Source organism: Nuphar pumila, chromosome 4 (assembly GCF_984573655.1).
Source record: "Nuphar pumila chromosome 4, dmNupPumi1.hap1.1, whole genome shotgun sequence".
NCBI lineage: Eukaryota > Viridiplantae > Streptophyta > Magnoliopsida > Nymphaeales > Nymphaeaceae > Nuphar > Nuphar pumila.
This window is the reverse complement of record NC_143252.1, coordinates 62,448,750-62,474,756: the sequence shown is the minus strand read 5'-3', so window position 1 is coordinate 62,474,756 and position 26,007 is coordinate 62,448,750.

Here is a 26,007-nt window from a genome sequence, read left to right as displayed (position 1 = left end):
ATGTGATTCCCTTACCGCTCCTCGTTCAAGATTCTGCTTGACGAATGAAGCCCCTATTGAAAAGGCTTCACTTTTTGGCAATATGCTCTTTACGTAAAGACTAAGTCAATTACGTATGATCTGACTATGGCCCAGGGTTCTTGCAACCCTGATGGACGCAAAGTACGCATAACGGTGCACATCTATTTCTTGAGTTAAGCATAGCGATTTCCCCTCCAAAAAGGGGAGATGCCGCTGAAATGGATAAAAGAAACGCACGCTTTCTCCGTAAAAGAGAGGAATTGCTACTGAATTTTTTTGAAGAAGCTAAGAATAGCTCTGAAAGAACGTAGCAGGATACTCTGTCATACAGCAGAGTGATACCCAGTTCATGGAATGCCTTCTACAACGTAGAAGGGTTCGTCGCACCACTGCCGATAGAGCAGGAGAAGTGCTGACGAAATGGTTGGCAGAAGAGCTGCCGGAACCAATTGAACGGCATAATGATGTCCGTTGATAGAACGATGCCAGAACGGCTCGTATCCCTGTGCCTACGAGGGCAGCTTGCTCGTAAGGGCCGCTGAGCCGGAGTAGATGTTGCGCCTTGGCTAGGTTTGGACTCGTTGCGTAAAAATACGCCGAGTAGCCGATCTATTTAGATCGAGTCATATGTATTCTCATTGAGAACAGTTACACAACCACACTCATAAGGGCCGAAGAGCCAGAGTGTGTTGTTTTCACCCAAAGAGGTGTGATGCTCGTGGCGGCCGCAGTGCCAAGAGCGGTGTTCTGCATGCATATGAATAAGACTTAAAGTCGCACTTACCCCGTGGTTAAATTTCGTGTTAGGGGTACCCCCTCAGTTAATGACTGAGTTAGGGCGGACTGAATGGGGTCAGGTACATACTCCCGTAGTGCTGAAGCACGGGCTGCCTGAATGGCATGCTTATATTTGTCCAAGTAATTGTAAGACTGGCAGACCCCTTCAGGAATTATGCTCACTGTGTAATGACAGCGATGGTAAAGCCTTGAGTGACACATATTTTACTTTGGACTTGATAGAGTCCACGATGGCCTCAGTCACTCATGGGTTTTGGGGTCGTGGTTATCCTTAAGATCTAAGGATTTAACCCAACTACTGCAAGTAGAGGATACATCCGAATATGGGCCTAGTAGGGTTCTCCCAGTTGAAACACACTGCCCTACTATGGATAGGGTCAACAGGACTCTGGGGTATCTAAAATACATAGAATAATCAACCCCCAGAACATCGAGTTGATGCTCGGACAATTGCTTCACCCGCGTACCAAGGGTGGAAGAGGTTAATTATCGAAACAATGCATTAGCTTAGGTTCAGTGATGCTTGAATGTATAAGTGGATGACGTTGTTGAGTCAGTCCTGCATAACCTTTGTGAAGGTGTCATGTTCGGTATACGACTGGACCGATTGGGCAAAGCCACGCACCAAATGTATCCGGTGTGTGAAAAACTTGGATATTGAGATAGCAGGGCAACACTTCCTACTGACGCCATCCTGATCGATATGATACAGTATGATGTCATTCTGGGAATGAATTGGTTGGCTCAGAATAATGCCAAGATTCTTTGCCTCGAGGGCAGAGTGATTCTATCTCGACCCGGATTTCCTAAGATGGAATATCGGTTATCCAAACCAGTTCCACAGAAAAGGCTCATATCAACACTTAAGGTACAAAAATACCTTAGGAAGGGTTGTGTTGCCTTCCTGTTGAGTCTCTCGGTGGAAAAATCTAACGACCAACCCCTTGAGAGTTTGGAAGTGGTGCGGGAGTTTCCCGATGTGTTTCTTGAGGAATTGTCAGGACTTTCGTCACTTCGTGTGGTTGAATTTGGAATTCAATCCTTACCTGGAACAACACCGATATCCAAAGCCCCTTATCGCATGGCGCCTGCTGAACTCAGTGAGTTAAAATGTCAGTTGGAAGAAATGATGGAACAAGGGTTCATTCATCCGAGTGTATCACCGTGGGGAGCCCCGGTGTTGTTTGTAAAAAAGAAGGATGGATCCCTTCAGTTATGCATCAATTATTGGATGCTTAACCAGACAACTGTTAAAAATAAGTACTCGTTGCCTCGGATTGAGGACTTGTTCGATCAGCTTAGAACAGCGAGAGTGTTCTCCAAGATCGACCTCAGGTCTGGGTATCATCAACTCAGAGTTAAGGAAGAAGATATACCTAAACCTGCCTTCAGAACGAGATATGGCCATTATGAGTTTGTAGTGATTCCATTTAGACTAACTAATGTGCCTGCTGCCTTTATGGATCTAATGAACCGGATATTTAGACCATATTTGGATAGATTTGTCATTGTCTTCATCAATGACATTCTCGTATATTCAGAGAACAAGAAACAACATGTGGAGCACTTGAGGATCATCCTGAAAACCCTTCAGGATAACCAACTCTATGCTAAGTTTTCAAAATGTGAATTCTGGCTAGATAAAGTGATGTTCCTTGGCCATGTGATCTCGAAAGATGGAATCGCAGTGGATCCTGCGAAGATGGAAGTTGTGATGGACTGGAAGCAGCCAGAAAATATCACTGAGGTCCGTAGCTTCCTTGGACTTGCCGGATATTATCGGAAGTTCATAAAAGACTTCTCCCGAATCGCCGTACCCATGACGAAACTGTTGAAAAAGGAAGTCAAGTTCGAATGGACTGACTAGTGTAAGAAGTGCTTTGAGGTTCTTAAATAGAGGCTTACCACTGTCCCTGTCCTTACCTTACCTTTTGGTCAGGGAGGCTTTGTTGCTTATACCGATGCCTCGGGAACAGGTCTGGGTTGCGTATTGATGCAGCATGGCAAAGTAATCGCCTATGCTTCACGACAATTGAGAGTCTATGAGAAAAACTATCCAACCCACGATCTTAAGCTTGCCGCGGTGGTTTTCGCGCTTAAAATTTGGCGACACTACCTGTATGGAGAGAAATTTGAGGTCATGTCGGACCATAAAAGCCTGAAATACCTCTTTTCTAAAAAAAAACTCAATATGCGGCAACGACGATGGCTGGAATTTCTTAAAGACTATGAATTCATGCTTTCCTATCACCCTGGAAAGGCTGTTGGCACTCTGGCCAGCCTCACCGGACAGTGGAAGCTGATGGAGGATTTCGTCGACTGGAAGTCATTCCTGGCTGATCCAGGAAAGATCCAATTGTCATGCTTGACGATCCACATCGAGATCCTCGATCGCATCATAGCTGAACAGTTCAAGGATCCCCAGTACTTGGAATTAAAAGCTCGTGCTGAAAAGGATGATACTTTCTTCCATTTAAAAGAAGATGGAGGAATATGGATGGAAGAAAGGATTTGGGTTCCAAATAACCCTGAGCTAAGACAGGAAGTACTCCAGGAGGATCATAGTAGCAAATACACTATCCACCCTGGGGGTACGAAAATGTTCCGAGACTTGCAGAGAAAGTACTGGTGGAGGGGTATAAAACGTGATGTGGCTACGTTTGTCTCAAAATGTTTGATCTGCCAGCAAGTAAAGATCGAGCATCAGCGCCCTAGCGGAAAAATACAGCAGATCAAGATTCCGGAATGGAAATAGGAAGGCATTACGATGGATTTCATCGTTGGATTGCCTCGATCCAAGAGACAACATGATTCAATATGGGTGATCGTGGACAGACTCACCAAGTCTGCTCACTTCCTTCCAATCAACACCAGATATTCAACTGAACGATTGAAGGAAATCTACGTTCGGGAAATCGTTAGACTCCATGGAGTGCCGATTTTGATCATATCTGATCGTGACCCGAAGTTCACCTCTCACTTTTGGGAGCAGCTTTAGAGAGCCCTGAGGATGAAACTCAAGTTCAGTACAGCATTCCATCCCCAAATAGATGGGCAATCAGAACGAACCATACAAACTCTTGAAGATATGCTAAGAGCCTGTATGCTGGAATGAAAAGGTGATTGAGATTCCCACCTAGCGTTGGCTGAATTTGCTTATAATAATAGCCACCACACTAGCATTGGGATGGCACCGTATGAAGCCTTGTACAGGCGACCCTGTCGATCACCAATCCATTGGGGTGAAGTGGGTGAGCGAACCTTGGACTCGCCCATTGTGTTGCAGCATTACACTGAGCAGGTGCAGATGATCAGAAAGAAGCTACTGACTGCTCAGAGCCGACAAAAGAGCTATGCAGATCAACGGCGTAGGAAGCTCACTTTTGAGGTTGGAGATAAGGTTTTTATCAAAGTCTCTCCAACCAAGAGTGTGTTGTTTTTTGTAAAGAAGGGGAAGCTCAGCCCCAGATTCGTTGGTCCCTTCGAAATTTTGAACCAAATCGGAGAGACTGCCTACCGAGTAGCATTGCCACCGCAATACGCGCAAATACATGATGTATTTCACATGTCAATGCTAAGAAAGTACGTTCATGATCCTTCTCACGTCATTCAACATGAAGACATTGACATTCGAGAAGATATGACGGTGGAAGAAAGGTCAGTAGAGATCATGGACCGCCGGGAGCAAGTGCTAAGGACGAAGGTCATTCCACTTGTTAAAGTGAGGTGGCAACATTATGGAATCAATGATTGCACTTGAGAGCCCGAATTAGATATGTGGGATAAATATCCTGAACTCTTCACTTTGTACTCTTAACTGAATTTCGCAGACGAAATTCATTTAAGGGGGTAATGATGTAAGACCCGCAATTTTTCAGAAAATATCTGAATAAATTCATGAGGCATTTACCGGTAAAAATAACATTTTTTTCTCAGAATGCGAAACAAATCAATTTCTGTCGAATCGCGAATATATGCTCAAACACTCTGGAAGCCATAACTTCCTACCTGAACGAAATCAAAAGATTTCCTCGAGCCAACTTTCTTAGTTACGTCAATATAAAGAGAATGGCGTACTCTGATTTTTTCAGAAAAAAATCACCGAAAACCCGAAATTTTTGCGGAACCCACAAAAATATTGGTGGGATCCACAAAAATATTTCTCAAAAAATTATTCTAGAATATTCTAGAATGTTCCAGCACCTTCCAGAGCCTTCCAGCATGTTCCAGCACCTTTCATGGAAGGGATTCTCAGAAAAGCCCAAGGGCAAAAGGGTAAATGGGGTTGCTTAGCCCCTAAGCAACCTCCCCTATAAATAGAGGAGGCCCCCCTTTAGAAAAAATTGCCAGCCCCCCCTTTGCCTTCTCTCTCTCCTCCTTTTTCCAAACCTCTCCCACCTAGCCTAGTAGGTCTGAGCCTACCCGACCTGGTCCTAACCCACCTGACCTAGGTTTGAACCTACCTGTCCTAAGTTCAAACCCAGTTGACTTCACTTGAACCTGGTTTGGTTCAAAGTCAAAGTCCAAGTCCTTTTTCGTCCGAAGTTCGAAGTTGATCATTTTCGGAGTCGAGTCTCGTTCCAAGCATCAAAGCTATCCGGAGCCGTTTCTTCCACGATTTGAAGTAAGTTCACTTCATTGATCCATCTCTCTTAACTATTTGATTGTTTGTATATAGTGTATACTTTCTGAAGTAGTATCTTGCTTTAGTTCTTGATTAAGCCCTTTTTGCACACTTCGGTGTTCACCCGCTCGTCTCGTAACTATCGTCGGATATATATGTTCAAATACACAGTATATGCGTTCTTCCAAATGGTATCTCACTTTAGTTCTTGGTTGAGCGCTTTAGATCACTTCGGTGTTCACCCGCTCGCCTCGTAACTATCGTTCGATGCGAATCTAGGTGTATATCTGCAGATTCTGTCGCACAGGCTATGTAATTTACCTTTGTTGTCGCGTCGTATGATGCCAAGGCTCTCTGCTTTCTGCAATTTCTGATTAATGCACATTCGATTATGCATTTACTTATGCCGTCGTGTTGAATGACACCAAGGCTCCTGCTTTCTGCAAATATATATGTAGAATATTTCGTTTGGTTAAACACCCCAAACAATAGTATATGCATTTCTTTACGCCGTCCCTGTATAAAGCACATGCTTCTGTTTATACTACTTATATGACGCGTAAATGAGCGTTCAAATGGAGATCAACTCCAAATCGCCAATGTGATTCCCTTACGGCTCCTCGTTCAAGTTTTTGCTTGACGAATGAAACTCCTATTGGAAAGGCTTTGCTTTTTGGCAAAATGCGCTTTACGTAAAGACTAAGCCAATTACGTATGGCCTTGCGATGGCCCAAGGTTCCTGCAACCTTGATGGATGCAAAGTACGCACAACGGTGTGCATTTATTTCTCGAGTTAAGCGTAGCAATTTTCCGTCAAAAAGGGAAGATGCCGCTGAAATGGATAAAAGAAACACACGCTTTCTCCGTAAAAGAGAGGAAGTGCTGCTGAAATTTTTTGAAGAAGCTAAGAATAGCTCAGAAAGAACATAGCAGGATACTCTGTCATACAGCAGAGTGCTACCCAGTTCATGGAATGCCTTCTACAACGTAGAAGGGTTCGTCGCACCACTGCCGATAAAGCAGGGAAGTGCTGACGAAATGGTTGGAAGAAGAGCTACCTGAACCAGTTAAACGGCATAAAGATGTCTGTTGATGGAACGATGCTAGAACGACTCGTATCTCTGTGCCTACGAGGGCACCTTGCCCGTAAGGGCCGCTGAGCTAAAGTAGAGGTTGCGCCTTGTCTAGGTTTGGACTCGTTGCGTAAAAATACGCCGAGTATCCGACCTATTTAGATCGAGTCATATGCATGCTCATTGAAAACGGTTACGCAACCAGACTCGTAAGGGCCGAAGAGCCAGAGTGTGTTGTTTCCACCCAAAGAGGTGTGATGCTCGTGGTGGCCGCAGTGCCAAGAGCGGTGTTCTGCATGCATATGAATAAGACTTAAGGTCGGACTTACTCCGCGATTGAAAATCGTGTTAGGGGTACCCCCTCAGTTAATGACTAGGTTGTGGCGGACTGAGTGGGGTCGGGTACATACTCCCGTAGTGCTGAAGCACGGGCTGCCTGAATGACATGCTTATATCTGTCCAAGTAATTGTAAGACTGACAGACCCCTTCAGGAATTATGCTCACTGTGGAATAACAGTGATGGTACAACCTTGAGTGACACGTATTTTACTTTGGACCTGATAGAGTCCACGATGGCCTCAGTCACTCATGGGTTTTGGGGTCATGGTTATCCTTAAGATCTAAGGATTGAACCCAACTACTACAAGTAGAGAATGCATCCGAATATGGGCCTAGTAGGGTTCTCCCAGTTGAAACACACTGCCCTACTTTGGATAGGGTCAACAGGCCTCTGGGGTATCTAAAATACATAGAATAATCAACCCTCAAAACGTCGAGTTGATGCCCGGACAATTTCTTCGCCCGCGTACCAAGGGTGAAAGAGGTTAATTATCGAAACAATGCATTAGCTTAGGTTCAGCGATGCTTGAATGTATGAGTGGATGACGTTGTTGAGGCAGTCTTGCATAACCTTTGTGAAGGTGTTATGTTCGGTATACGACTGGACCGACTGGGCAAAGACCCGTGTTGTATCCACACGACTAAGCGAAGCTCGAGGAGCTGCCCTCATATGCATGGGATATGGATGTGCCAAGTATGAAGACTTGAGCTAGACATCCCTTTGAGACCCGGAAGAGGTCATGGCTAAGTCATGGAGTCTTAAGCAGTTATTCAAATCATAGCTCTGAAAAGGCTTGCTCTAAGTCATGAGGACTCGAACGGATGTTCAACTCATAGCCTTGAGGAGGCTCTTGCGATATACGCCAAGTCTTGGAGGCTTGAGCGTCGCTATTACGAACTGCGACCCTGAGTGGTCAAACACATTGCTTGAGTTGAATGGTTATATGATTGCATGCTTACCAGACCATCAGTGGTTCTGACCCCATTTAATGGGGATTTCAGCTGTTGTACCTACGCGGCGATATGCGGAGCAAGGCGGCATCAAATTCCAGGGTTTCTCTAGACAAAGTTGTACTGCTTCCTTTTATTGAGCCCATACTGCTTATTCGAGCAGTGATGTTGTAATAACCATGGGGTTCCGATAAAATGGAACACTTCGGTGGTCAATGAGTGGCTTGGCCACATACTTGCAACGTGCTCAGGTTTTTCTAAAACTGACGACTCATTATCGTTTGATTCTGTTGCTAAAAGCTTTCTAAAGTTTCGCTGCAAAGAAAAAAAAAAGAAATTCATGAAAATTTTAACTTAGCTTTGTTTTGGAAATCCGGGGCGTTACAGTAGTAATGGGATACAATTTTTTTAACATATCTTTCCTCCTGTCAAAACTTCTCCAAAAGTTTCTTTGGTCTAAAAACCTTCACTTTCCTCTGCAGAAAGCATCGATATTCGAAAATGGTTCAGACAAGAGCTGGAAAAGAAACAGTTCCTCAACATAGAGATAGTGAGGCGGAAGGGATGAACTCTCCTAAGTCGGTGAGGGGACAGGGTCAGAACAAAGGAGATGACATTGACCCCGCTATGTATGGTCTATTCCAAAATATGATGGCGAGGATGATGTCGGAGCAAGCCGAGACCAATCTGAAAGAGGCAGTTCCTAAAAGCAAACTGAGGAAGAAGCCTGTAAAAAAGCAAGTCAGAATAATCAGAAAGAAGGTACAGTCAAACACTACTTCTGAGGAATCAGAGTCAACTGAGGAAGAATCAGAAGAGGAAGAGCAGTTTGTCTACAATCAGAATCCTCCGAGGCAGTCCGTAAAGATAGCTGCAGAAGAGCCTGAATCCGTCAACAAGCCCAAGTCTAGGATTCCAGCAAAGGACCCAATGAGCAAGCAAATGAAGGAGATGAATCGGGCAATCAAGGACATTCAAGCCAAAAGTAAGGGCAAGCAGACCTACACCAGCGAAGATTTTTACGATGGCTTAGATGGGGATGATAACCTAGAGAATCTTCCTCGCAAGTCTCTCAAGTTTGACGGGACTGGTAATCCTAAGGCTCACCTAGCCACCTTTTATGCAGAATGTTGCCGTTTCAGAAAAGACAACAAAGCTCGGTTTATCTATTTTCCCCGCAGTCTAGAGGGTGTAGTAGCCAGGTGGTATGCCGATCACATCAATCCTATCGAACTATGAGAGTTCAATAAGGTCATAAATTTGTTCATTGAACGCTTCTTATTCAACACTGAAACTTCACCTGCATTAAATCATCTTTACAACCTAAAGCAAGGTGAGACTGAAAGAGCAAGAGATTTCATTCACAGGTGGAGAAGCACCTGTAATAAGATGAAGGTACCCATTTGTGATCATCGCAAAATTTTTCTTTTCTTGTATCTTTCTCTCTCTTCCTTCTCTTTTTCCTTTCTATCCTTTATTTCCTCCTTTTTGAAGGGAGAAAATAAAAGAAAGAAAAGAAGAGAGAAGAGAAAAGAAAAGAAGAGAGAAGAGGAACTCTTTTACGGGGTCTCACTTGACCTTGATTTGAAAATATTTAGAAAATTACTCGCCTCTGTTTTGAAATATATTGCGGGAAAAATGGAGAGACGAGATTCTCTCATCGGTACGAGGTTCGACCATTCTTGGCGCCTTTACCAGGGGTAATCAAACCAAGAATCGAATTTATGCCTTTTGCTTTGCTAAAAATATCATCTAGGAATTTATCCTAAGTCTAAATGCACGAAGAATCATGCTTGTGCAATGCAAGGATGTATGCTTTTTTGAGGAAGTATTTTGAAAATTTCCAAGTTTTTTTAGATGAACTTGATGATGGAGTGAAGAAATGGTTGAATCTAGTTTTAGAACTTGAGATAGGTCAGGAAAGATATCTTGAAGTTCTAAGTCTTTGAAATAATCAGAGTTGGAAGAATAAATCTTTGGATTGATTTAAAGCTGAGATAAAAGGTAAAGGAATAAATTTTTAAGGTCAGGAATGGACATTGAATTCAAATTGTGAACCCAAAGAAGAGATGAACTTTGAGATGGAATTGAATTTCAGATTTAAAATTTGAAATCAGGATAGAATTTGGATTTTGAAATCTAGAATTTGGGAGTGAAATTGGATTTGAAGTCTGGGATTCAAGATGGAATTTGAATCCCAAGTCTAAATCCTAAATGGAATTTGGATCCGAAGTCTGAGATCCAAGATGGAGTTGGATTCTAGATCCTAAAATGGAATTTGGATCTGAAGTCTGAGATCCAAAAGAAAGTTGAATTCTAGATTTAGAATTCCAAATGGGAATTGGATCTGAAATTTGGAATGGAATTTGGATCTGAAATCTGAGATCCAAGATGGAATTGAATTTTGGATCCTAAATAGAATTTGGATCTGAAGTCTGAGATCCAAGATGGAATTGGATTTCGGATCCTAAAATTGATTTTGGATCTGAAGTCTGAGATCCAAGGTGGAACTGGATTCTGGATCCTAAAATCGAATTGAACCTGAAGTCTGAGATCCAATGTGGAATTGGATTCTGAATCCTAAAATGGAATTGGATCTGAAGTATTTTGAAAGTCCAAATGGGACTTTTGAAGATGGATCTGGGTTTTGAAAAACCCAGATTGAATTTGAAATTTAAGAAGGGTCAAGCTTTGAGATTCAGAATCAATCTCAAACTTTGATTTTGAATTTAAAGATAGGAAGATAAGCTTGGTTTTTGAATTTGAAGATGAATCATAAACTTCAAAGTTAAATTGAATTTTGAAATTGAACTTTGAATTAAATTGGAAATTTGAAGATGAATCATAAACTTCAAAGTTAAATTGAATTTTGAAATTGAACTTTGAATTAAATTGGAAATTTTAAGTTTTGAATACACAATGATTTTGAAGTTTCAAAGTCAAATTGGACTTTAAAATTGAATTTTTAAATCCTGACATGAGATAGAATTGAATTTGAATCTATAAATAAGATTTGATCTGAGAAATGAAAGAAAAAGAATCACTTGGAATTTTGAAAAGGAAATTTTGGAAATATGATGCAATTCTATCCTAAATGATGAATGAATTTAAAGAATTTGAAATTGGATTTTGAAAAGGCTATTCCATTCTTTAAATGAATTAAAATAAAATTGAAGATATAATACATTCTTGACTATGGTCATTGAATGTATTATATAATAATCTATATTTAACTTCAAGTGAAGAATAAAACATATTTTGGTGCTTTTATAGAGTTTTTAAAATGAAATTAACTCTCAATATACCCTGACTATGGTCATTGGTATATATTTTGAGTTAATTTTAAGTCAAACTCTTGATAAAAGAAGAAAATATTTGAAAGTATGATGATTTTTTAAGGAGATCTAGTGCAGATTCAGTGTTATTCCATAAAAGATGAAAATCCTAAGTTTTGTTCACATCCTGACTATGGCCATTGATGCAAATCATCAACTTAGGATTAGTCACCTCCTTTTAGAATGATGCACGTGCCATTCATGTTTCCATTCGTGAGTTTTCTTTGAAATGAAAGAGGAAAATAATATGAACACAGGAAATTTACAATGCTCATTCATTCTATCTAAAAAAAAATTAAGAGGAGGAATTTGCAGATTGTATCGGATGGCTAATGTAGTGTTCCTGAGTGTTTAGCTTAACCTTGTCAACATGAACCAGATCATCTAAAATAACTGTCCTATAAAGATGATTTGATATGCAATTACAGGAAATATATGGAGTGATGTTCTATATATGAGGTATTCAGTGGAAACTCAATATACATGCAACTATATGCAGGGATTATGTGAAACGATAGGTGCGACACAGAGTGTTGTATAATGCAGCACGTATGAAGACAGAAATGTGTAGACATCATTGAATCTACGTGTTGTAGAACATTGCACCTGGAAAAAAAAAATACTAATGTGCATATGCTGCTCTTACTAGCTACCTACCCGACCCTTCCGTTGTTAACACTTATATTCTTGACACACCTGGCTTCAAAAGATACTAAAACTGACTGCTAACTCTGGATTATCAACCACATATATTGCTAGAGTGTGTGAACACCCCAAATTTTTCAAAATCTTATAAATATTCCCTTTTTGCCCCTGATCCCATTTTCTGAGCAATTGAGTCACCCTTAAATCTAAAATCCAGCTTATTTACCAGATTTTACTAAAATTAAATTCATTTTACATATCTGACTCAATTTCGGATCCGGATCCGGATCCAGATAAAAGATCCGAATCTGAGCTTTGTTGTCCAATTTTTAAATCAAATTCTCAAAATTACCAAAATAACCTTCTAAAAAGCTCTGACAAGATCATCCGGCATCCGTTTGGATCCATCGCGTTATATTTCTCAGTTCAAGGTTTAAAACCCCAATATTTTCTCAAGACTTGAGTCAAAACTCATTTTTTTGAAGAAATTTTCCCAAAATAGCCTTGAAAACCTCCTTTTGTAAATATTTCCCAAAAATACAAAAAAAAAATTAATTTAAATCTGTTATCATCGCAATTTTTTTTAACTTTTGCGAGTCAAACTGACCTTTGAAAAGTTTTTGAAAATAACTCGCCTCCGTTTTTAAAATGCGGGAAAATTCCGTAGAATGGGACTCGCCTGTCGGTACGAGGTTCGACCGTTCCTGCCACCTTTAACAGGGGTAATCGAACCAAGGATCAATCTACTGCTCTGCTCTATTCAACTTGTCTAAATCATATTCTAATTTCTAAATGCACATAGAATCAGGCATGTGCTATGAATTTTCTGAAAATGCACATTTTGAAAACATGATGTTTGCTTTGAATAACTGAAACACTTAGAATAGATATCACATGGAAAATCGTGAATTGGGATTTGAAATGTACTTCTGAGAAAAGTAAAAATCAATTTCTGAAGAAATGTAAGGATTTTGTGAAAATCGATTTTGAGAAATATGAAATAACTTTGGAAAACTTGATTTCTTTGAATTCAAACTTTGAAATTGAAATATATAACTTGGAAAATCGAATTTGGAACTTGGGAAATACTTGAAATATCATTGGCAAATCCATATTTTGAGAAAATCGATTTTGAATAAGACTTAGGAAATTTTGAAGAACTCAATTTCCTTGACTTGGAATTTGAATTGGAATTGGCAAATGCATGAAATGAATGAATATGAATTTGAGAAATACTTTTTTGTATTTTGAGAAATGCAGTGCATTTTGAAGTTAGCCTAAGAGTGTAGGCTGAATGTGGCTAATGTGAAGATCATAAATCTAAGTATCATTCGTATTCTGACTATAGCCATAAATACGAATTCCACCAAGTTTATAAACTTCATAAAAGCTAGTGTATGTGCCATTCGTGTAGACCATGGTGAGTTTCAATATGCATGAATCATCATCCATCACACATTGAAATTATAAAAATAAACTATATGCAATGCAACCTAAGCTAAGCAGGAAATGTAAATTCTTATTCCAAAGTTTAATTACAAATTACATCACTATTGAAATTTAAATACATGAAAAATAAAGTCTTCAATGTACCTGCAAAACTAGAAAACTTGTTAGTGAATATATGTTGGCTTTTCTAGGTTTATCCAGTAATATCTAGAAATTACTGGATTTTGCTAGATATAAGCCTTTTCCTTGATTCCCTTAAATAAAAATGATAAAGATATGAAATCAAATTGAACAAATAATGAATATAAGATATGGAATTTCGAAATTGGGGTCCAAATGACCAAAATACCCCTAATAACAAGACTATGGCCTTGAAATTAGGGTTTTTAGAAAGATATTTTGATAAAATGCAAGTTTTGAAATTTGAATGGAATAAGTTAATCTAAATATGATGTGACATGCTTAAATATGTGAAAATTAGGGTTTAGAATTTCAAAATTTAGGTCAAATGACCAAAATGCCCCTGATGGCAAGACTATGGCCTTGAAATCAGGGTTTTCTGAAATAGATTTTGGTAAAAACTTAGGTTTTAAGGACTAAATGAAATCAAATGAGCATAAAATTAAACCTAAAGCATCCTAATATGATTATGAATATGATTAAACCCTAAAACTATATGCTTATGCACGAAAATCCAATAATATCACAAAAAATATGATTTTAACAGTGTTTTTGGATCTTTCATGTATCCTATTTTGCAATTTTATTAATTCAGACATCAAATGGATTCCAAAATCCATAAAAATTGGTACCTGCACTTGTTATAACCCTAGTTTTGACTTAAAATTATAAAAATAATTTTTTGACATTAAATTAACCCGAAAAGTGCATCAAACCCTAACAATATGCTATTTTTGACCTAATTTATCAACCAGTTTCAATCCAAGACCCGAACCAGGGGTCAAATCTCCATGAAAATTTTTGAAATTTTACAGAGACTAACTAAGAAGAAAAACAGAGATTTCCCAATTTACAGATTGGAAAAAGCATCTCCGGTTATGGAGAAACCCTTCCGGCAATCTGAGCTAAAATATATCACTTTCAACAGGGATTAAAACGGCTACTTCAGATTGAAAATACAGACATAAATATCAATCCTAAACAAAAATATCTGAAATTTTAGTGGTAAATAGTAGACATAAAAATAGCAATATTCACTTTTTACAGATCATGAATCGGATCTATGGTTTGGGATTTATGACTAACACAAGTCTGATTAGGGTTTTGGTAAACCCTAACGAGTTCTAAATTTAAAAACAGATTCTCTGAAAGAGGAAAAATACTAAACAGTGATCAAAAACTCCGAAAATTTCACAGCAGACAGATCTACTCAATGTGAATCCATAGCAAGTTACATATCTAAAATCAGATATGAGATGAGAGAAATATCATAACATCAAGTTACCTTCTTGATTTTAACCACGATTTTAAAGCTTTAAAAACCTGATTTGATGTCTGATTTTTTGACAGGGTTCCCGAGATCTAAAACCTCTGATTTTTCTACAGTAACTCAATAACTCATGCATGAATCACATATAAAAAAATCAGAAATAAAAAATGAGTACTTCAATCCGAAATAACATTATCTTTACTGTTCTAAACCTAAAACACAGAAATTTAAGAAACTTGAAAAACCATGCATTAACTAATGTAAATCCATAAAATAAACCATAAAACAGTAAATAAAATTATTTCTATGCTATATAACGTAAAACAAACATGAATAAACCATGAAAATAAAATAAAAATAGGGAATCAATGGCTGAAATTCAATATCACCTTTAAAACATAGATTTAACCCATTAAAAGGGTAAATCATGTATTTTATTGGTTAATAATGTAAAGAATCATATTAAAATTAATTCTAATGGATTAAAATCCATGTAAAATACACCAAACAAGGTTAGATCACCTTCTTGGACCGTTCTTGCTGGTTCTTGAGGTGAAACCATGGTTGAATCCATGAAATAGGAGGTATTAATGGCTAAATTCATGTTTAAATTAACAAAAGTATTAAATAAACTAAAGAATTTAAAAGAAATAAATACCTTGGAGTTGCAGCAATGGAGGAAGGGCTGGAGAGGAGAGAGAAGCTCCAAGAATCCCAAGGAGAGCAAGTTGGGAAAATCGACCCCCCTTATGCTCCTTTTTATAATAAAAAATTAGGTTAAAAATTAAAAGAAATTGAAAATTTTTGGACTCTCTAAAGGGGGGGCGATTTTTGGGTGGAAAGACCTAACTACCCCTAACCTAACTTATCTAAACTAATGCCTAATTAACCCCTAGACTTTCCTAAAAAAATCCCTAAATGTAATGCCACTTGGCATTTTCTACATTTGGTTTTTTAAAACACCTTTAAAAACCTTTAAAAACACTATTTTTAAAAACTAACTTTCAAAATGAGTTTTTCAAAATGGTTTTGACTCTTCTAAACCTCTAACATTAACCAAGACATCAACTAACCCTAGTCTAGCCCTGACTGACTCGAATATGGCGCCACCCCGAGTGGGCCCTACTTGAGTTTTTTTCTTTTTTTTTCCAAAAAGCGATTTTAAACTTGAAATTGAAGGAGTTTTCAAAAGGATTTTCAAAAGCAGACTTGAAATTCAAAGTTTTGAAATGGCATAGGGTTCTAACTGAGTCAGAACTCCTCTGGATATGGTGCCAACTGAGTGGGCCCACATCGAATTTTGGAAATTTTGAAATAAACACTGAAAATGGCTTTAAAAAAGGGTTAAAATCGACATTTGAAATTCAAGATCTTTGAAAATACGGTCTCAAGCGAACTGGAACTCCGAGTTAGAGTCCTGAACTCTTAAGACTCTGAGATTTTAAATTTTAGAATTCAAATGAAAGAATTTTCGAAAGATTTTATCGAGAAATGATGAAATAAGTCAGAAAACACAGTCAGGGTTAGACTCCTAACTCGACCGAACTCTAAAATAGAGTCCTGAACTAACTGGACTCTGTAAAATGACCTAAATTTTGAAAACAAATGGAAATAAATGAAAATGGAAGTAAACAGACTTCAAAAAAGATTTTTGACTGGATTTGGACTCTGGGACAGAGTCTTGATCGGACTGAAACTTTCAAAAATTTGAGAAATTTGATGAATACAGAAATTCAGAAGCGACCCCATCTCAATGGGTCTCATCTGAGAATTGAAATCGATTGAAATTTTAATTTAACATGAATCCAGATCGTTTTCTAAGAAAGTATTTCAAAATATAAGGTCCCAAGGGTTGGAAAATGACAAAATTTTGAATAAAAACCCAGGTTTTAAAATTGTTTTTGAAAGAAAAGTTTTAAAACTCAAATCTGGATTGAATGTTTTGAAAACTGGAGTGCTGGATCTCAAGAATGAGATGCAATGACATGCAATGCTATGCAATGCAATGAGATGGTATGCCGAATGCACGCAATGATATGCAATGACACATGAAATGTAAGCACTAGATGAGGGTGAAAATTTGGGGTGTTTACAGATGCCCCTCTTTGCTGCTAAGCCGGTTGAAAGCCGAGCTTAGTGGCAAAAAAAACACACCAAATTTGAATTATAAAAATGCCCCAGTTAGATGAATCTGACTGGGTATGAAAGAATTAATTCAAATGATGATATTAGATATGAAATGGAGAATAAGGAGAAAATTTTACTTCAAAAAGAAATGAGATTCAGGTTTTGCCCTTAACCTGGATGGGACGGGAAATACCTCGTATGGAACAAAGCTCAGGCTTAACCCTTAACCTGATTGGGAAATGAAATACCTCATCACGTGAGGCTCGGGTTTGTACCCTTGACCTGATTGGGTGGAAATGAAATACCTCATCAAAGGAGGCTCAGGTTTATACCCTTAACCTGATCGGGCAGAAAATGGACGGAATCCTCGAAAGAAGAGACCGTGATGGAACCTTCGGATTTCCGCACAATGAATCCGATAGGGTTTTTGCAAAAGGAAGGAAATTGGGGTCCCTAAAGTTTAAAAAGGGATTTGATTTTGGGCGCCTCATTGCTGAGACTAATTAACTTTTGAAATTGCCTTTTGCTGGAATTGGTGGCTTAACCTCAAGCCGAAATTGGACTGTCTATGGTGGGACAGTGGGGACACAGGGAAGTGTGCGAATCTGAGAGCCCAGGCGCTCAAATTATACCAAAGAAGGGAAGGAATCTTGAAAACTCCCGTAATCAAGTCCTAAAAAGGAATGGTGTCAGGATGCGCCAAAGATGAACCTCAAGCTCTCGCTTCATGCTAGGATAGCTAGAAAATATTGTCAAAATGTTGAAAATTGTTGTTGATTCAAAATAATTGAAACTGATGCACATTGTTTTGAAAGTATTCCCTCTTTTCTACCTGAAGTATTATCTCCGACTGGGCTTAACTCCGTAGAATCAAGATTCGAATTCAAATTGCTTGCGATTGGCTTTCTTTCAAGGAAGCTATCAATTTCCTTGATATGGACGGGAAAGAAAGTATTCTTGATATTGCGAGAGCTATTGTTGAAAGAATATTGATAAAAGAATTTCACAAAATTAAAGAAGATTCTTGATAGATTCGACAGTCTGATATCCTGAGATTCTTTTCTCATGATGATCTTTCTGCACTCTTTTTTTTTTTTTTTAGCAGATTGGAGCTCTCTTGGATTTTTCGAGAATTACATCATCCTTCATTTTGGAGATGTCCAGACTTTTCTCTCTTTTTTTCTTGGGAAGGGTACGTCACAAACTCCTTCATCTCAGAGATGTTCCGATCCTTCTTTTCTCTCAGGGATTATCTTGATAGTTATTGGCTCTTTAGTAGGAAATCTCTTGATGATAGCAGAAATTAAATACCTTTTAGGGTTTGTCGGTAGGCTCATCACACTCGCCTTCATCTCGACAGTGATCTGAACTTTCCCTGGAAGGATCCGTCACAAACTCCGTCATCTTGGAGATGATCCAAATCTTCTTTGGCCCCGGGGGTCGACTCGCTTAATTCGCCTTCATCTTGACGACAATTGAGAGATCCCTTTTGCAGATATTTAATTGCAGCTTAGGTGATTGAGGAGATATGAAAATTGAGTGGATTTTTCTGTATCACCCAGGATATTTCGACTGCTTTATTTTTCAAGAATGGTCTTTAAAAATGTGCCATTGACTGCGATCAATATCAATCACTCATGGCTTTGCAACAACATTGAATTCTCTTTGCTGGCCATATCGCGGATTTATTCTCCATCCTTTTGGTTGGCCAATAGAAAGATTTTGAATTTTGAATCCTTTTTCGCGAAAGCATTGCTCTTTCGGAAGTAATAGTGAAGGTATTCTGAAGTAATAATTTTGTGCAATAAAGATTTTTGAAATCAACAAATATTTAATGACAAATTGGCAAAATTTTCTTGAAATCCTTTTGTGAAAGCGAGCATTTGAAGCACAACGCAACACATCCATGACATAAATTCTCTTCTCCTTTCCCCAAAGGAGAAGATTCAGAAATTAGAATTGGGAATTACTCCTCTCTTCCCTGAAGAGGAGGTGTTTGCAAAACGAACTTTCAAAGAGAAATTAAGCTTTCGTCAAAACATCCTAATATTAGGCTTCTCTTATGGAAAGGGGGCCGAAATTGGTGAGGTTGGTAAATTGGTCATGAAAGAACGAGTTCATCACACTCTCCCTGAAAAGAGGGTCCTTCATGATGAAATGGCCTAGTCTGAAATTATGGTTACAAGGAAAACGAACTTTCGTCGAAGCTCTCCCTGAGCTAAGGGTTCCTTGTATGAAATTGGAATTTTGTTTTGCAAACGGTTCACAAAGGCACGAGTCCCTTTAAACTCTCCCTAAGAAGGGGCTAAGTGAATGAATTGGATAGCATGCGAAAAGAGCGAGCTCCCTCGAACTCTCCCTATACAAAGGGTCTCTCGCAAGATAATTTTTTTTGGAATTGGGTATTGGGTGACCAAATGGTCGAAATTTGGAATTTTGAATTTTGAATTTTTGAAATTGGAATTTTGATATTTGAAATTAGAAATTGGAAGTTTGGAATTTGATATTCGGAAATTGGAAATTAGAAATTGGGAATTTTGGAATTTGGAAATTAGAAATTTGGGATTTTGGAATTTGGAAATTGATATTTGAAAATTAGAAATTTGGGAATTGGATGAGTGATCAGCACGAAGACTGAACTCAAGAGGTCGACTGACATGACCATTCAGTGGAACACTAACACGAGTGCTCGATTTTGAAAGGATACCGGTATGCATACCGGTTTAAAAATGTACTAGTTTGGATACTGGATTTTGGTTCAGTTCTGGTGATTGTCTTTCAATCTTGAATCGTTAGGAATTGTGATGGGATTGATAGTTGAAATCTCAATACTGACCAGATCGTTATTAATGCGATTGAATGCAAATTGATGCACATGAATGCACAAGTGCGTGAAATGAGAGATTTGTTTATCCTGCCTGCATACAGGATATTTGTAGATAAAAACAAAATTTAAAAATGCCCCAGTGTAACTGGAAAAAAGAATTTTGATCATTATTGAAGAAAATTTGGAAGAATTACAAAGAATAGGAAATTGTTCAAGTATAGAATTTTTTCAAATGTCGAGCATTGATGGGATCTGGTAATTCTATTCCATCAGCATTGATGAGCCGATATGAATTACAAGGTAGTGCCTCTTTGACAACATAAGGACCCTCCCAATTTGGCGACCATTTGCCACCCGGGCGGTGCCTGAGATAAGCTGTTGATCTGAGCACTAGATCATTGACCCGAAATTTTCTCTCAATGACAGATTTTGCATATTGTCGGGCTATCCTCTGGCGATAGGATTGAGCATGCTCTGTTGCTCTGAGCCTTCTTTCATCGAGCAAATCAAGTTGTACCAGTCGCTGTTGTTGATACTGATCAAGAGGTAATTCTAGAAGTGATGCGAATTTCAGAGCAGGTTTCTGAACATGTAGAGGTAGTACTACTTCAGTTCCGTAGACAAGTTCTGACAGAGTAGCATTCGTTGGAGTTCGAATGGTGGTTCTGTATGCCCATATTGCATCATGAATCTTTTCATGCTAGTCACGGCCCGTTTCTAAAGTTCGCTCCAGGTTTCGAATCAGAATCTTGTTGGTGGCCTCTGCCTGACCATTCCCTTGAGGATAATAAGGAGCGGAAAAATGATGATGAATTTTGAACTTTGAGCAGAATGTCCTCATTCTCTCATTCTTGAAATGACTGCCATTATCTGACACAATATCATGCGGTATACCGAAACGACAAAGGATATTCTTATGGATGAAAGAAACCACGTGTCGACCTTCTACTGTGCGTAGAGTGATTGCTTCTACCCATTTAGTAAAATATTCTGTTGCGGCAAGAAAATATTTATGACCATTGGAGGCTGAAGGAGTGATGTGGCCTACAACATCGAAAGCCCACATGGAAAATGGCCATGGCGAGATGACAGATTGCAAGTATGTCGCTGGTGCATGAATGGAAGGCGCATGCATCTGACATTGAACGCACTTCTTTACAAAACGATAGCAATCTTGTTGCATAGTTCTCCAATAATATCCTGCTCGGATGATTTGTTTGACGAGAGTCTGATAGCCAACATGACCACCGCAAATGCCTTCATGTGCTTCTTGCACAACTTCTTCGGCTTCTTCTTCGTCCAAACATCTGGAATACTCAGAACTGAATCCACGACGATAAAGGACGTCGGCAAGAATAAAATATCGAGCAGACATGAGTTGAATTACTCGTTGCTCTCTCTTTGATAATTCTGGAGGAAATTCGCCAGTTTTAATGAAATTCTTGATATCATGATACCAAGGCTTCTTCTTTTGCTCAGCCTGGTTTATCTGCTCTACTGGGACGAAAGTGGGTTGATCAAGTCTGCAAATTTCAAATGAGCGACAAGATTCTCCACTCCTGAAAGACATGATGGATCCCAGATTAGCTAAACTGTCTGCAACTTGATTGAAATCTCTCTTGATATGGAAAAGTTGGAATTCTTCGAATTTGTTGGCAAGAGCTGAAACAATCTTCTGGTAAGGAAGTAATTTCTGATCTTTCACTTGCCATTCGGCTAGGACTTGATTGACGACGAGCAAGGAGTCGCCATAAGCATGCACTCTGTTGACATTGAAGTCCTGTAGAATTTTCAGACCTTGTATCAAAGCTTCATACTCGGCCATATTGTGAGTGCATTGAAAATCCAGTTTAAGAGAAAAGAGAATCATCTCTTTCTCTGGTGTGATTAGCAGAATTCCGATTCCTATGCCTGCCATATTCTTGGAACCGTTGAAGAATAAATTCCAAATTGGGGATTGTTGAATATTGCAGATCCGCTCATCGGGGAAATCATCCTCAGCTTTAACATCCTCTGCTAGAGGAAAATCTGCTAATTGATCTGCAATTGCTTGGCCTTTGATAGATTGCTGAGAGACATATTCCAAGTCGTATTGCATTAATAGGACTTGCCATTTGGCGATTCGTCCGCTGAGAAATGGTTGTTCAGGAACGTACTTGAGAGGATTTAATTTAGATAGAATCTTGACTTCAGACGCCAATAGATAATGTCTCAATTTCTGACACATCCATACCAGAGCCAAACACGTCTTCTCTATCTGAGAGTATTTCTTCTCGTAATCAATAAAGGTCTTGCTCACATAGTAAATGGCATGTTCTATCAAGCTGCCTTCTTTGTATTGCGCCAAGAATCTGCCGCAAGCAACTCGATTAACTGAAATGTATAGCAATAGGGGTTTCCCTAATTCTGGCGGCTTTAAAACAGGAGGATTGAGAAGATATTTCTTGATGCGTTCGAACGATTGCTGACACTCTGGTCCCCATTCGAACCTCACTCCTTTTCTGAGCAAATGATTGAAAGGCTCACATCTCATGGCCAAATTAGAAATGAATCGCTGAATTGATTGCATGCGTCCTTGAAGGCTACGCAATTCTTTGAGATTAATCGGGGGCGGCATGCCAATGATAGCTTTGGCCTTAGCGGGATCCATTTCTATCCCCTTCTTGCTGACCAAGAAGCCTAGCAACTTGCCTGATTCGACTACAAAGACACATTTTTGTGGATTGAGTCTTAGCTTGTAAAGAATGAGTCGCTTGAAAACTTGATTGAGAGCTTCGATGTGATCTTCCTCTTTGGATTTCACCAGAATATCATCGACATATGCATCCATAGTCTTGTGCATCTGATCCTGGAAAATAACGGCCATAGCGCGCTGATAAGTGGCTCCAGCATTCTTGAGCCCAAAAGGCATAACCGTGTAACAGAAAGTGCCCCATGGTGTGGTAAAGGATGTTTTGGATTGGTCACGAGCGGCCAACTTGATTTGAATATATCCGGAGTATCCGTCCATAAAGGAAAACATAGCATGCCCGGTTGTGCTATCGACTAGAAGATCAATGTTTGAGAGCGGATAGTCATCCTTCGGAGTGGCTTTATTGAGATCACGAAAGTCGATACAGATTCGCACTTTACCATTCTTCTTAGGAATTGCTACGATATTCGCCAACCAATCCGGGTAATCAATTGCTCGAATGAATCCTGCTTTAAGCAGATCCTCAAGTCCTTCCTTGACCTGTTGCTCGATTCGAGGATCCATTTTTCTCAACTTCTGCTTGACTGGTTTCGCCTCAGGCTTCAGAACGAGGCGATGTTCCACCAATTTCGGATCTAAACCTGGCATATCCTCATAAGTCCATGCGAATACTTCTTCATGCTGCTTGAGGAAATTAGTGAGCCTTTCTTTCTCTCCTGGACTCAAACCACTGCCAATCTTGAGAATTTTAGGCTCGTCTTCTGATCCGATATTGATATCCTCAGTCGGATCTTGAACTAAGGATGATGGCTCATCTTGCTTCTGAACCGATGCAAATTCTGGCAGTTCTTGAAGAGCTGAATCGAACTCTGCGGATTCTTCTGACTGCTTTGCAGTCTGACTACATTCTGTTCTTATTCTGACCTGATGAATTATTGCTAATTTCGAACAGGCTTTTGGATTAAAAACAAGCATCTTGATAGATCGGGAAGACATTTTGAAAATTGGAGGATAAATTGATTTAGTGAAATTGCTCATCATGAAATAAATTGCTTTTATTGAAAATAATTGGAAAGATAAAAGAGCAAAATGATTTCAATTTTGTGAAGATTTAATATTGAGAAGTAAAGAGACAAATGGCACCAAGATAGACAAAGGAAACTTGCAACTTTATTGAAAGATAGAATTAATCAAAATGACAATGATGAGAATGAAATGGGATACCATCCCGACAAAAGAATAGAAAAGGAAAGACAAATGAATTCTTCTAATGCATTCCCTTAATGAAAATAGTGCCCTTCCGAGATCTTCGACCATTAAAGCCCAATCCGGTCCTTTTAGGGCAATGCTGAGGAATCACTGGTTCAAGACGACCATCTTCATTTTTGCCTAGGTCTTGAAAAGGCTGGTAGCCGTGCTTCACTAGTAAATCAAATCCCTTTTTAGCTTTCATAAATTGGGAGAATAGAGGATGACCCTTAAGTGCGCTATAATCAATTCGTCCTCCAATCTTGAAGAACGGTGGGCCTCCCCATCGGGTCGCAGCCACTGTATGCTCGGGTTGCTCTGCCGTTTGTATTATTCCTGAATCCTCTTTGAAACTGACCTCTTCAATACCCCTAATGCTAGGGATATCAGTAGTGAAAGAGGGTCTAGGAACCATGGGCTGTGCTAGCCTCTGCTCCGGATCTTCGCCTAAGACTGTCGTGATCATACCACCTTTTGACCACTTGATGCACTGATGCAGAGTAGACGGTACTGCATTTGTGTTGTGGATTCATGGTCTCCCGAGAAGCACATTATAAGTGGGCGGCACATTGACCACGTGAAAGAGAATTGAATGGACCGAGTAGTCAATGAAGATCTCCAGGAAGATTTTTCCTTTCGCTGTTTGGCCATGATTGTCGAACCCATAAATGGTGATTGGATCTGGAATGTATTCTTCTTTTTTAATGCCCAAAGCTTTGGCGGTCATTTCCGGACATATATTGAGGCTGCTGCCTCCATCGATCAGCACATGAGGAACTGTCATCCCTCTGGTTCGAACCACAACATACAAGGCATTGTTGTAAAATACATAAGGTTTAGGGAGATCCTCCTCGGAGAAAGTAACTGGAGCATTAGTCATGGCCTGATTGACTATGTGGGCCATGTCTTTCGGAGTTATGCTTGGTTTCACCTTGATTTTCTGCAACATATTATTTAATACTTGCTGATGTTTAGCGGAAGCTTGGGTTAAGTCCAAAATTGAGACATTGGATAATGCTGTAATAGGATTTAGAGTGGATGTCCTGCTTTTCTTTGGGGTGGACTTAATGAGATGCTTAGGGAGCCATGGCATACTTCTGGCTACCTCGGGAGATACCCCAGCGGGCTTGTCAGATACTTTCATTTTGCCGAAAGCTGAAATAAGGTCCATCTTCTGGGCCTTGGACTGAGCCTGTTGCAATACCAGGACCTGATGCCGAGCTTGCATATCATTTTCAGAGCACGGCCTGATATGCTCCTGTGGTTGAAACGACTGTTCGGTGATGACTACTGTAGAATGATGAGTAAATGGCTCTTTTAGAATATCCATATTTTCATTTTCCGCACCTTCTACCAGAAGATTTTTATCAATAAGGTCCTGAACAATGTTCTTCAAAACGAAGCAATTCTCAGTGTTGTGCCCCACTGTTCGATGAAATTTGCAGAATTGGTATTTGAATTTTCCCATAGGAGCGGAAGGATCGACCAGCCTGGGCAATTTGACCATCTCCTTGGTCAACAGGTACTCGAGCACAGTCTCGAGTGATTGATCTAATGGAGTGAACTTCCTCTCATAGCTCCATCCTTCGTGATTCACTTTCTCTCGGGGTTTTGGTCCCTGCTCTAGCTGAAGCGGCTTGCTGAATTGCGGGATCGACTTTCCTTTCTGGTCATTCTTGTTTTAACCTCCTGCCCCATAACAGAAGTCTCTATTCTGCCCCTTGCGATGATTCTGTTTATCATTTCTGGCAGAGTGGGCGAAATGAGTCTTATTTTTTGACTCATTCTGATTGTTGTTCTTAGCAAAAGTGAAGCCTTCATAAAAATCGTTTTCCATGCTTAACTCGAGCCATTCAGCCCGCTCTGTTAACTCAATAAATGATCTGGATGGCGCAGTAGAGATGAGGCCTTTTAGAGGCTGCGAGAAATTGCTTAGAATCAAGGACAAAGCATGCCCTTCTGATATGGGGTCTCTCATCTTATTGCAAGCTGACCTCCAGCGGTGGATAAAATCTCGGGCCTTTTTATTTTCTCTCTGTTTCAGGCCACAGGGGTGGCTGAGGGTCGGGAGCGCCTCAGCATTGAACAGAAAGCGCTCAATGAACATATTCACCACCTTATCAAATTCTTTCAGTTCTATGGGGTTGATGTGCTCCGAGTACCATTTAGCTGCCGTTCCCTCCAAACTGCGAGGGAAGCAAAGGAAGAGTGCCTGATTGTCACGCTTGAATCGTGAACATTCAGCGAAAAACATGGCGAGGTGGGCTTTAGGGTCGCCAGAACCATCAAACTTGATAAATTTTCTGGGGAGATTATCCAGATTGTCGTCTCCATCTAAACCATCATAGAAGTCTTCGCTGGTGAAGACTTTCTTGCCCTTGTCGCGGGCCTGCAGATCTTTGACCATTCTCATCATATCTTTTAATT